Here is a 12,613-nt window from a genome sequence, read left to right as displayed (position 1 = left end):
GGAAGACCATCTTACTTGGCTATGAGTGATCGCCAAAGAAGATTGTGGACAGTTCTGGTCACTTCATCTCAAAAAGGTATTGTAGAGTTGGAAAAAGTCCAGAGATGGGCAACCAAAATGATCATGGGGATAAATTGACTCCCCTATGAGGAAAGTTTGCACATTTAGGACCTTTTAGTTTAGCCTTTTGGAATTTGCAATTTGCAATTTTGCTTCCCAGTCAACTAAGGTGTACAACAACACTTTACTTGGGTAAATATATTATTGAAGGGAACAGCCCAAAAATATTAGGAAAAATTGCTCTGCAAAAAATGTGTCTATTAGGAGAGGTTTGAAGGGAAAAGGCTGATGAACTTTCATGTGGGTTGTTGGTTTTTTTTTACTGGTGTGAAAATGTGAATTTAATAAATAATAAAGAAAAAACGAAAAAACTTAAGATGGGAAAAATGAGAAACAGAGAAAGTAAAATTGCCAGATTCATCCATCCCTCTTACCAAATCATACTCTGTGTATGGATTTTTACTCAAAAGGAGAGGCACTGTAGACTTACCTGCTGAGGCAATTTGCTGTTCCACCTTAGGCAGCCAAATATCTTGGGCTGACTCTGTCAGCAGCTGCATACCAAAAGCTAAGTGCCCTCTTCTAGCCTGTAAAGTTTAGCCTTGGTTGGAAGGAAATTGGATAGCTGTCTCGTAATCAGCAAAAGTCATATTTAGGTTGCAACCTTATGGATTTCAGCGAGGTTTCAAAAATAATCGCAAACCTGTCATCTTGGCTGAGATTTTAAAATGAGCCAAGCTCTCCTTTGAACCTTGGTCTGCCAAAAGTTCCACTAAAGATGTCAGATAATTCCTCCATTCAACACAACTCAACAAGCAATTCCCAGAGAAAACACATTGTGTGTAGAGAAGAAAAGGGGTTACCCCACCACAGCGGTTGGTCTGCTATTATCTCTCTCATTTCATGTCACCATGTTTGAGTCCATAAGGCTTGCTTTTGGAGTGCTTGACCCTTTAGTGACCTTCCTATACCACCTGAAGGAGTATATTTGTAGAACAGAAGGAGCTCTTTGGTAAATGTATATGATTTTTTATTTTAAGGAAAGCACAATAGATTTTCATTCCTGAGTGCTTTGATAAACAGTCCTCTTGACATACTTAGTGACTTTCAAAAGTTAGATGCTGTACACTCAAGCAGAAATCCTGACTGATCTTTTTTAAAAAAATAATTACTTATTATTTTAGACACTTTAGTTATTTTAGACACTGCAGATAGTATTTTGCAATAAAAATTCAAGACTGCAGTTGATCTATAGAAGGGTTAGAGAACCTGTGGCCCTCCATATGTTTCTGAACTACAACTCCCATCTTCCTTAAGCATTGACCATGCTCACCAGGACTGATGGGAGTTGTAGTGTGACAACTTCTGGCACTGCAGACTCCCCATCCCCATCCCTACAACATTTTAACTTTGAATTTTCATAATCTGTGATGGTTATGCAGCAGAGCCCGGCCCCACCCCCAAAATACTGGCAAATGATTATAAATGTTGTAAATGAGATATTTAAATTAAATCCAGATCTGAAATTGTGTTTGCTAAACTCTGTGAAACATTAAAACCTGTAAATGCTCTTGAACCTACTGTGTACTTATTAACAGCTGTAAGAATTACATTTGCAGAGTTTTGGAAATCTAATCTAACACCTAAAGAAAAGTCTGGTTGACTAAGATTAAGGATTTGATTATATTAACAAAGGACCTTATTATATTAGCTAAACTAAGTGCCTATCAGAAAGATGAACAAGGGTAAAAAAATTGTGAATTTGTAAACACGTGAAACAATATTTACGTCAAATAACTAATGAAAAAGACTATGCTAAGTGCTTAAGTTTAATTGAATAGTGCAGCTGAAAATACAGATGGGAAAATAACATAAACAGGAATGAATTAAACAATAATGTATAGCAATATAAGAACTCTGTGCTCATGATAAAATAGGAAAACAAATTGTTCAGTTGTTTTATACAGTTGCCTTATACAGTTGGGTCAGTTAGACAGTTGGGCCACCTAAATTAGTGCCTGCAACAGCCCTCAAGGGATTCCAAAAGGGAGTCCTTTTCTGGAGACACCAGGGTTTGTTGGCTGATATGCCAAGTGGTTTGCAGGCACTTGCCAGTGCTAACATTTCTCACCCTCATCTGGGCACAGCAGAAGCACCCCATTCCTCACAAACTGAGAGAAGTAGCACTAGGCAGGTGTGTTTTATTCATATATTTAAAACATTTCTATGCCTCTTTTCATTTACAAATACAACAGCACAGTGGCTCACATTATTAACAACAACAGCAACCCAATAGTCCATAAAAGTCAACACTAACACCCAGAGACTAAGGGTGTGAGTGAAAGCCTTATTGACGGCTATGGGTTCCTGCTGGATACCAAGGGGGAGAGCATCCCACACAGTAGGCATCACAAAGGAGAAGGTCATTCTCCACCCCACCAGATGAACTTCTGTAAGTTTTGGCACAGTCAGGAGGGCCCCATTTACAGACTGTAGTGACCTGGACAGTCCATATGGGAGAAGGTGATGTTGCAGTGGTAGGTCATCTACTCACTAGCATCTTCAGGTAGGACTGTGAATGTCCCCTGCCTGAAACCCTGGAGAGTCACTGCCAATCATTGTAGACAATGCTATATTCTTCTATGTTCCTCAAATCTATCATCTATCTATCTATCATCTATCTATCTATCTATCGTAGGGACGCGGGTGGCGCTGTGGGTAAAACCTCAGTTCCTAGGACTTGCTGATTGCATGGTCGGTGGTTCGAATCCCCGTGGCGGGGTGAGCTCCCATCATTCGGTCCCAGCTCCTGCCCACCTAGCAGTTCGAAAGCACCCTTAAGTGCAAGTAGATAAATAGGTACCGCTTTATAGTGGAAAGGTAAACGGCGTTTCCGTGTGCTGCGCTGGTGCAGGCTCGCCAGAGCAGCTTCGTCACGCTGGCCACGTGACCCGGAAGTGTCTCCGGACAGCGCTGGCCCCCGGCCTCTTAAGCGAGATGGGCGCTCAACCCCATAGTCGGACACAACTGGCCCGTACGGGCAGGGGTACCTTTACCTTTATCTAATCTCTCTCTCTCTCTCTCTCTCCTTCTCTATCTATCTCTATCTATCTATCTATCTATCTATCTATCTATCTATCTATCTATCATCTATCTATCTATCTATCATCTATCTGTCTCTGTCTCTGTCTCTGTCTCTATCTCTATCTCTATCTCTATCTCTATCTCTATCTATCTCTATCTCTATCTCTATCATCTCTATCTATCATCTATCTATCACCTATCATCTATCTATGCAAATCTAAAAAAATGTAATATAAACATTGACAATTGGGAAACACTTGCCTGTGAGCGCTCCAGTTGGAGAACAGCTTTTACCAAAGGTGTCATGGCCTTTGAAGATACTCAAACTCAGGACGAAAGGGAGAAATGTGCTAAGAGGAAGGCCCACTTGGCAAACCCTCACAGTGATCAACTCCCACCCAGAAACCAATGTCCTCACTGTGGAAGGACATGTGGATCCAAAATTGGCCTCCACAGTCACTTATGGACTCACTGTTATTATAATGTTCATGGAAGACAATCTTACCCGGCTACAAGTGATGGCCAAAGAAGATATCTATCTATCTATCTATCTATCTATCTATCTATCTATCTATCATCTATCTATCTATCTATCTATCTATCTATCTATCTATCTATCTCTATCATCTATCATCATCTATCTATCTACCTATAATCTATCTATCTATCTATCTATCTATCTATCTATCTATCATTGTCTGTCTGTCTGTCTGTCAGTCTGTAGGACTATTTTAGGTGCTTCTGAGAAGCAGACTAGGATCAACAACTCATTGTCATTTTTTAAAATTTTTAAAAAATTGTCCAGTAGCACCTTAGAGACCAACTAAGTTTGTTCTGGGTATAAGTTTTTGTGTGCATGCACACTTCTTCAGATACTTCAGATGCACACGAAAGCTTATACCCAGAACAAACTTAGTTGGTCTCTAAGGTGCTACTGGACAATTTTTTTATTTTTTATTTATTTATTTTGACTGCGTCAGACCAACACGGCTATCTACCTGAATCTAGAATCATTGTCATTTTGTTCTGCTGCTAAAATAAGCCCCCTATCAACCCTTATGCAAAAGAGTTCTGCAATCTTTTCTTCCCCCTTCAAGCAGAGGCCAGAAAATATACACATTGCACCCAGGGTGTTATTATAACAAAATGAAACACTACATCACATTTACACTTAAGAAATCCCGTTCCTCTCGAAGTTAGCACCTTTTCAAGGACCTAAATGTGAGAGACTGACCTTTTAAAGTATGAGATGCCTTTTTGAAGTGTTCATGGATGCCAGCAAGGAGCAAAATCAGTAGGAGGGAGCCAAAAGATACATTATCTCAAGTTTCTTTGGCACGTGTGAATGGAGAAAGAAGAAGCCTTGGCAGTGATCTCACAGTCCTGCTGTTCATGAAATGCAGGCAGAAAATAGAGATCATATTTTTGTATAAAGCGTAGGCCTATGTTAGTTGACTAGACTGTCAGATTTTATTTTTATGGTGAACAGTTCTGGGCTGGCTTCTCAACATCCTTTCCCACTTGCTACAGCCTGGCAAATGGTTCAGGGTAAAGGTGAGGAACCTAATTCAGCCTGAGCATTGCCTCCTCTCTGGAGACTGCATCAATGGCATAGCATGAGAGTGCTACTGGAGCAATTGCCCCGGGCACAAAATTTCTTAGGGGTGTGCCTCTGCAGCTGCTGCCCTAACCAGAGGCACTTCCCATCCTGCCCTCCCACCTCACCTGCGCAGCACGCTGAGCAGGAACTGGAAGAGGACTGGCCTTTGCATCCCTCGGCCATGCAGCATTCCCCACTAGCGGGGGGTGGGGGGTGGCGAGACTCATGGCAGTGGCGCCCCAGTCCAAGGAGGTGCACACGCATGTCCCACCACTGCTCCACAGTTCTGTCCAGCAGCAGCACCAGAAGTCACATGGAAGTGCTGGTTAGGGGGTGCAATACTCACCATAGGGAAAGCAATATTTGCCTTGCCCCGGGTCCTGGCACTCCATGATATGCCACTGAACTGCATGCAAGCAGTGGGTGGGGCCAGTGGCAAAAGTGGGTGGAGCAATCAATGTGAACATTACCTTTGCACGGTAGGCCACTCACAAGCCAAAGGTTTACACACACACACATACACATTGTTTTCTCCATCCAGGAGGCAGGACACATTTCAGCCAGGCAAAAGCACACGGGTAGAGTGTGGAACAGGGCTGGCAAGAAGTGTGGCCTGGGGAGAGAAGGGTGTGGCCAGGGAATTGGACACGATTGAGGGCCTGATAGAAAGATCTGGAGGGCCACATCCAACCACAGAACTCCTGGCTATTTTTTTTATAGATGTCGCAAAAGTAAAAGCAAAAAGCTAATCATATCCATTGATTCCCATTTTTAAATTCCTCTGGCAGTTTTTGTAGATCCTGCTCCTCACTTGTACATAACTTTAAGGCTTTTTGATGCAATTGGCTGTTTTATTACCCGCAGAGTTTTGTGTGGATGTTCAATTAGCATTCCAGAGAACTGCTTCCCTCTCTGCATATTATTCACAGGTTAAGTATTCCACATAAAGGCTCCTCAAATCAGACAACCTGAATTGAACTTAATTAGAAGAACTTGGAGTACTCAGGAAAAAGAAAAGAAAAGGCAGAATGCAGCTTGCCAGGTCTTCCTGACAAGAAAAGATGCTGGGAAAGTGAGCATGTGGAGGTGGAGGTAAGATACTATTAGGGAAAATGCCTCAAGAAAGAAAGTGAAATGTTAACAGGCACCGGATCTCAGTGAGCAGCCTACATGTCCAATTTCACAGCACTGAGAGCTTGTGAAGAACATAAATATCACAGCTCTGTACTATAACAGGAACACATAGGGCCCCTGAATAAGCTTAAGCAGGGGAATTCTCTCTGTATGTGTGTGATGCAACCTTCTGTCCTATTGTATATGCCAGTGTAGCTAGTTTCTAAATCTGCAGCTGCAGCTTTTGAGATGAAAATTGGGTGTGCAGAGGGAGAAGCATGTATGCGCATTAGCCCACCTACCCTACCCACAGTTTACTTAGTGGTGATCTGTGCATGGGGAAAATGTGGGAATGTTGAGGCTGGCAGGAGAGGATATATTGATTATTAATACCCCTCCTAACTCGCGTTAGCAAGTTTCTTTATACAGCAGAGTGCATTCCCCTTCTTACGTAGCAGAAAGATGGTTGCAAAGTAACAGGAAAGACTCTCCTCCCTGAAAGAGAGGGGAGTGGTTGTGGGCGGGAGCCCGAACACCGCCCCTAGCAGGGGGCGTTGCCCCCTGCCTCCAGCTCACCTGGCTGGCACTCACGCCCCCCCCCCCCGGTGGCCGCCCAACCAGGTGCCATGGGGGGGGCGTGTCCAGCAGCCTTTATGCTGCAGTGCCAGCCTCTCCCCGGCCTCATTTCTATTTGTCGTCCTGAGCGAGTCAGGAGGATACTCTCTCTTCAGTGTTCCTGCAGCGAGAAGCGTGGTGCTAACTTGGAAGAGGACTTCTGAGAAAGGGAAGCCTTTAATTCCTCCTTTACTTTACCCCCTTTACTTTGCCTTTTACCTTTACTTTAATCCCCCCACCCAACTCTGCACCTTTAATTCCCTCTTTACTTTTTTCCAAATACCTCCTAATTGTTCCTAATTTCATCTCTGATCCCGAAGCCTTTACTCTGTGTGTGTGTGCTTCTCCGACTTTAAATCAGTCACTCTGTGTGTGTGTGCTGCTCTTCAGGCTTCAAAACAGACACTCTCTGTGTCTTTGCGGGCAGCATCTCAGCGTGCTTGGAAGGGGGGAAATCTGAGCCTTCACTAGTAGGCTCCGTGGTTTGGCTTGGAGCCCTTCCTCCCCCTCTCCCCACGTGCTGCCTTCTCCCTTTGGTGTTGCTCCCCCACGCCTCCGCGATTTCAGGGGGCGGCAGCTCCATTTAAAAACTTCTTTCAGACAACTGCATTGCCCCAATTTTGCTATTGTCCCATTTTGCTGCTTATTGCTTTACCTTAAACCCTTCCTGGAGCTCCCTCACTCCACCCCCCCCCTCGCTTGGTTTAAAAGCGGATAGTATTTCTGGGTCTGCCTGGTGTTTCTCTCCCGCTGTTGCCCCATAGTAATAATAGCTATCGCTGGGTGTTTCTTTATCCCCTTTAGTTTTAAAACTTTTCCTGTGCACCGGACTTGCAATCCCCCCCCCCTGCAGTTGGATAGCACAGTTGGTAGAGCATGAGACTCTTAACCTCAGGGATGTGGGTTCGAGCCCCACATTGGGCAAAATATTTGTGCATTGCAGGGGGTTGGACTAGATGGCCCTTGTGGCCCATTCAAACGCTACAATTCTATGATTCTGTGCAGCCACAAAGATGATCCCCCCATTATTCTTCACCTTCCACTACCCCCCCACTCCCCTTCCCCTCGCATTGTCCTTTGATCACCAGCCAGGGTTGCTTTGTTTTCCCTTAAGCACCGAATAGCTGGGCAATTAACAGCCTCCTGGTCTTACAGAAGGCAGCTTATGCCTTAGCTGCAGAACCAGTTCTCTTTTGTTGTTCTAGTAACACCTTTACTGCCCCCCCCCCTTGCGTCCCCTTTGTCTCCGGACGGGGCTGCTTTACCTGCAGTCGTCTCCGCCCATTGCTCACAGCAATTGAGTCACCTCAATATAATTGCTGATAGTATCAGTAGTTGTTGAAATTCAGTTTGCCAGATATATTGCAGATTAATTGAAGCAGGCCCCCCTGGTGGAGGCAGGTTCCTTAATATCTGATATCTAGTGGTCAGCGGTGGTCTCAATTTGCTATTTAATATCTGCAACATATTATTTACATCTATTTTAAAATATCAATCAGGTAATTTGATCAAGCCATTTGATTTGCACCAACATATTCAGTAATTGATTAGAGTCTAATTTAAGAGGCTTGAGATTTTACTAACTGGGGATTACATTAATTTTATATTATTTTAACTGATTTGAGATGCTTGAATAAAGTCTGAATTTGACCAGTTTATTTGACACAATAGGGTGCTAATTAACCAGTAGCAATAGCTAGTGTAAATTGATAGCGGCTTTATAGTAACATTAATTACATTGTAATAATTTAAATATATAAATTTAATTAATTAATTAATTAATTACATTTAAAAAACAAAAAGCAGCGTCCCCCTCCCCTCAGCCTGCAGAAGAGTTTTATTTCCTTCTTTCAGTCTGACTCATTCTGCTGCCTAGCTTAAGAAATCCCTTCCAAATTGTCCTGGCTTCCAGGCAGGATACATTGTCGCTTAAAGACAGGCAGTTCGTGGTACATTGTTAATTCAGGTACCTGGCGGATGGCCAATCAAGGATACATTGTCTTTGGCAGCATTTTCCTTCTGCTGGGGCCTTCAGCATAACCTTTTGTTTTTCAAACTGTTAGTTAAAGGGACATTTCCCAGAGAGCGATTTTCTTTTATTCCATTTGATTGCAGTGTGGGGGCCGCCTATTGTTCCATCCCTATATGCTTGTGAGTTATTTAGCTGTGTCTATCTGCCTGACCCTTTGCTTGGTGGCAAATAAATAAATTTATAGGCAAATACAAACTAAACAGTCAAGTGAAGAATAATTATTTCATATCATCATTAGTTATGATAGACAATTAATAGCATCATCAATTAATTCTACATACAGTGGTAATTATTTGAACAAATAATACTGGAATAGATTGTAATAAATAACAATAACAATAAATAATAGAATAATAACAACAAATAAATAAATAAAAATGAATAGATAAATAATAGAATAAAATACTACTAATAATAAATAAAATAAGTGGATGTAATTTATTTATTTATTTATTTGTTGAAAAATTATTATAATAAATATATAATGATAAATATACATTAATAATAATAAAAGAGAATGAGTGGAATGATGTCACATACCAAAATTAAATTGATTAATTAATTAAACAAATCCATAGATAAATATATAAATAAACAAATAACATTAGAAGAAAAAAAATCATTAATAACAAATAATTTACATATATTTCGGAACCCACAGTTGGTTAGAGCGTGGTGACAATAACGCCAAGGTTTGGCGCGGTGCGCAGAGCTGTATGGCCATTGAAAGAACCAGGAAACTCTGGTCCTTGAAACGAACTGTTTGGCGCGGTGCGCAAAGCTGTATGGCCATTGAAAGAACCAGGAAACTCGTAATTCGGGCGGTGGCCCGTTGGGTGCGCTCTATGTATGGCCGAGTCATTTATCATGACCGTATCCGGATTGGCGACCAAGCTTTATACCGGAATGACGGCGTCCACTTATCGGATCTGGGGAACGACATTTGGTTAGCTAGTGTCAGCAAAAGCATCTGGGATTGGTTGCAGCTTTGAAGGTATTGGCGGCGAGCCTTTAGCTCGGGTGGCGGTTAGGCATTGGAATAATGTGTTGTGGTGTGTCGAAGTGCTAGGTGTGGCCATCGCCTATGCCTTCAATTTATAGGGGTATTCCGTTAAAGGAATCTGGCGGTCGTGTATTCCGTCCGAAGCCTGCTTGGCGGGAGGCCATGGCACGACCCTCGGTGACATCAGGGGTGAGCCTATAGTTGGATTAGCATCAACAGGTGTTGACCCCCTGGTGAATAAACCCACTTGTTTTGCGATCCAATGCCTAAGCCAATACCTTTTCATTGCTGTAATCAATAAAGTTGTGGCCTTTTCTAGCCCATTAACCTTATATCACGTGTCCCTTTGTCTTCATTTTACTTCGCGGGGGTCGGGTCCTCGAACCACAAAGACTCTCCTCCCTGAAAGAGAGGGGAGTGGTTGTGGGCGGGAGCCCGAACACCGCCCCTAGCAGGGGGCGTTGCCCCCTGCCTCCAGCTCACCTGGCTGGCACTCACGCCCCCCCCGGTGGCCGCCCAACCAGGTGCCATGGGGGGGGCCTTTATGCTGCAGTGCCAGCCTCTCCCCGGCCTCATTTCTATTTGTCGTCCTGAGCGAGTCACCCACCCTCCACTCCCTTTGAGTTAGGGCTTAGGTCATTGGCCTTGCTATGGACCTTAGGTTGGTCGCCCCGGTTGCCCGGGGGGCCTGGTAGGAGTTTTTCCATTTGGCATTAGGCTTTTTGGTTTTTTCGCCTACCTCATAGCAATCGTCACAACTTTCTGGTGGTATTGGTGGGTAGGTTAGGCATTGGAATAATGTGTTGTGGTGTGTCGAAGTGCTAGGTGTGGCCATCGCCTATGCCTTCAATTTATAGGGGTATTCCGTTAAAGGAATCTGGCGGTCGTGTATTCCGTCCGAAGCCTGCTTGGCGGGAGGCCATGGCACGACCCTCGGTGACATCAGGGGTGAGCCTATAGTTGGATTAGCATCAACAGGTGTTGACCCCCTGGTGAATAAACCCACTTGTTTTGCGATCCAATGCCTAAGCCAATACCTTTTCATTGCTGTAATCAATAAAGTTGTGGCCTTTTCTAGCCCATTAACCTTATATCACGTGTCCCTTTGTCTTCATTTTACTTCGCGGGGGTCGGGTCCTCGAACCACAAGTTAAACTGACTGGACCAACATCTTCTGCATGACCGCTCTAGCAAAACAGGTAATGTTGTACTTGACTGCTCCCAGTGGATTACATCCCACAGAAAATCCATGTATCACCTCTCCCGACCCTTCTTTCTACCCACTCTGGCACAGGAGTAAAGATGGCCCTCCAATACAAGTTTATCCATCTTTGGTTTTCCCGTTTTTCCACTGTATTTTTTTTAAAATAAAAAATATGCATTAGGAATATGCCATCAGAACCAGACTACTCTTGTAGAAGGAAGAGAGTTGCTGGTTTTGTGTGTGTCTGTGTTGTGTCCTGTTGTCATATATTTCATTGTCTCAGGGTAAATAAACAGAAGCAACACAAACACGCACGCACACAACAAGTTGGCAAAATCATGAGTCATAATTGCATTGTTGGGTACCGGTTCTCCTTAGTCTCCCCATCTTAGAATGTAGGCTCACTTGAGCCATTTGAGCATCCTTGGCTCAGCCTCCCATCAGCCTTTGAACAGAGAATGGCTCCTGGCAGGCACAGCTCGACCAGCTCTAATTGGAGCTGGCTGTGGTTCAGATCTGCTCCTTTCCTTGTTTTCCTTTAATTCTTCATGAATCTACATTTCTTCTGTGTCCCACCTAATTGTTTATTTCCTTATTTGCTTCCCTCCTCAGCTGGGCTCACAATCTCAAAGGAAATCTGACTGCAGAAAGGTGTTGGAGAGGGAATGAGACCTTGGTAATGGATGACTTGGTAGGAAAAGAAAAGAATGAGCAACTTCCTGGTGCCCACTAACACTCGTCCATGAATGGTCCTTCAAGGTCTGACAGTCATTTCCACACAGCTGTGAGAAGCATGCATTGTGTGTCATTCTGTCTTGTTCCATCCCATTGTATGTATTTTGTGCACATGTATACATGAAATACATATTTTTCAATCCTTTGAGTGCATTCACTGGGGGTGGGGTGGTGGAGAGATACATATTTTAATACATCTTTTATGTAAAGTATGGGATTTAAGCACACTTTTTGTACACTGAAAAGCCATTGCAAAAATGGAGATGTGCACAATCTGACTGGGAATTGCTATTCTGATTCACAAGCAATTTGGGAACTGAGTCTGTCCACTCTGAAAAGCAGACATAACACATCCCTAATATGTATCTTACTGCCCTATCTCTTGCTAAGATCTTTTTTTAACACTACATATATTGGGGGGGGGGTTATTGCCCAAAGAGATCACATGCATGATTCAAGATCAATGGACCCCCTTGTCCCAGTAGCAATTCCACAATGGCGGGTTTTGGTCATTCATTTTGTTATGAATTGTACATTAAAAAGAGAGAGAGAGAAAGGAAAAGTGTCGATCTCCTCTGAAAGAAGTGAAAGAATACCAAGCAGAACAGGAGATGAATAGGAGCAAATGGGCTGCTATCGAGCATGAAAGTGACATGTTTAGTCTTCATCTTCCAAGCCATTTAGCAAAGCAGATGGTCAATGATTTTCTATAGCAGGGTCCCAGTTAACTCTAAGCCTTTGACCTGAGAAAGCTTCAGGATTATCCACCCAACCTAAATAGCCTGCCAGGCAGGCTTGGTTACATTCTCATGCCACAAGGATAAAAGACACATTCTAAAAGGATGTTCCCTTACACAAGCCATGTTCGTTTCAATGGGTCTTGTGCAAATTGTGTCCCCAAAAGAGTATTCCAGAGGCAAACACTTGAGTTACTTTTATGCAGTGCTTTTTTCTGGGGGTACTCAGGGGTATGCATACCCCTAAACATTTTGTGAATCTAAGTTTGGCCTCATTGAGGGGCAGTTTTTCAATATGAGTAGGAAAATGAGAGTACCCTTAAATGCTTTTTGTTTAGAAAAAAGCACTGCTTTTAAATGCTTCGCTATCTGCTTCATGTACATCACAAAACAAAATAAAGACCCCATTTTACTCCTTGATTGAGAACAA

General features: G+C 43.1%; 1 long non-coding RNA gene across 1 annotated transcript; it reads left to right on the top strand.

Moving 5' to 3' along the window:
- The first annotated feature begins 2,097 nt into the window (after positions 1-2,097).
- Positions 2,098-11,517, top strand: LOC310704158. The gene is made up of 3 exons (XR_014524610.1): positions 2,098-2,254; positions 5,674-5,836; positions 11,324-11,517. It is a non-coding gene; the product is annotated as an uncharacterized lncRNA (long non-coding RNA).
- The last annotated feature ends 1,096 nt before the right edge of the window (positions 11,518-12,613 follow it).

Source organism: Podarcis liolepis (genome assembly GCF_965112155.1).
Source record: "Podarcis liolepis genome assembly, chromosome: 3".
Taxonomy (NCBI): domain Eukaryota; kingdom Metazoa; phylum Chordata; class Lepidosauria; order Squamata; family Lacertidae; genus Podarcis; species Podarcis liolepis.
The sequence above is the reverse complement of the archived record's forward strand: the minus strand, read 5'-3'. Positions and strand labels throughout refer to the sequence as shown.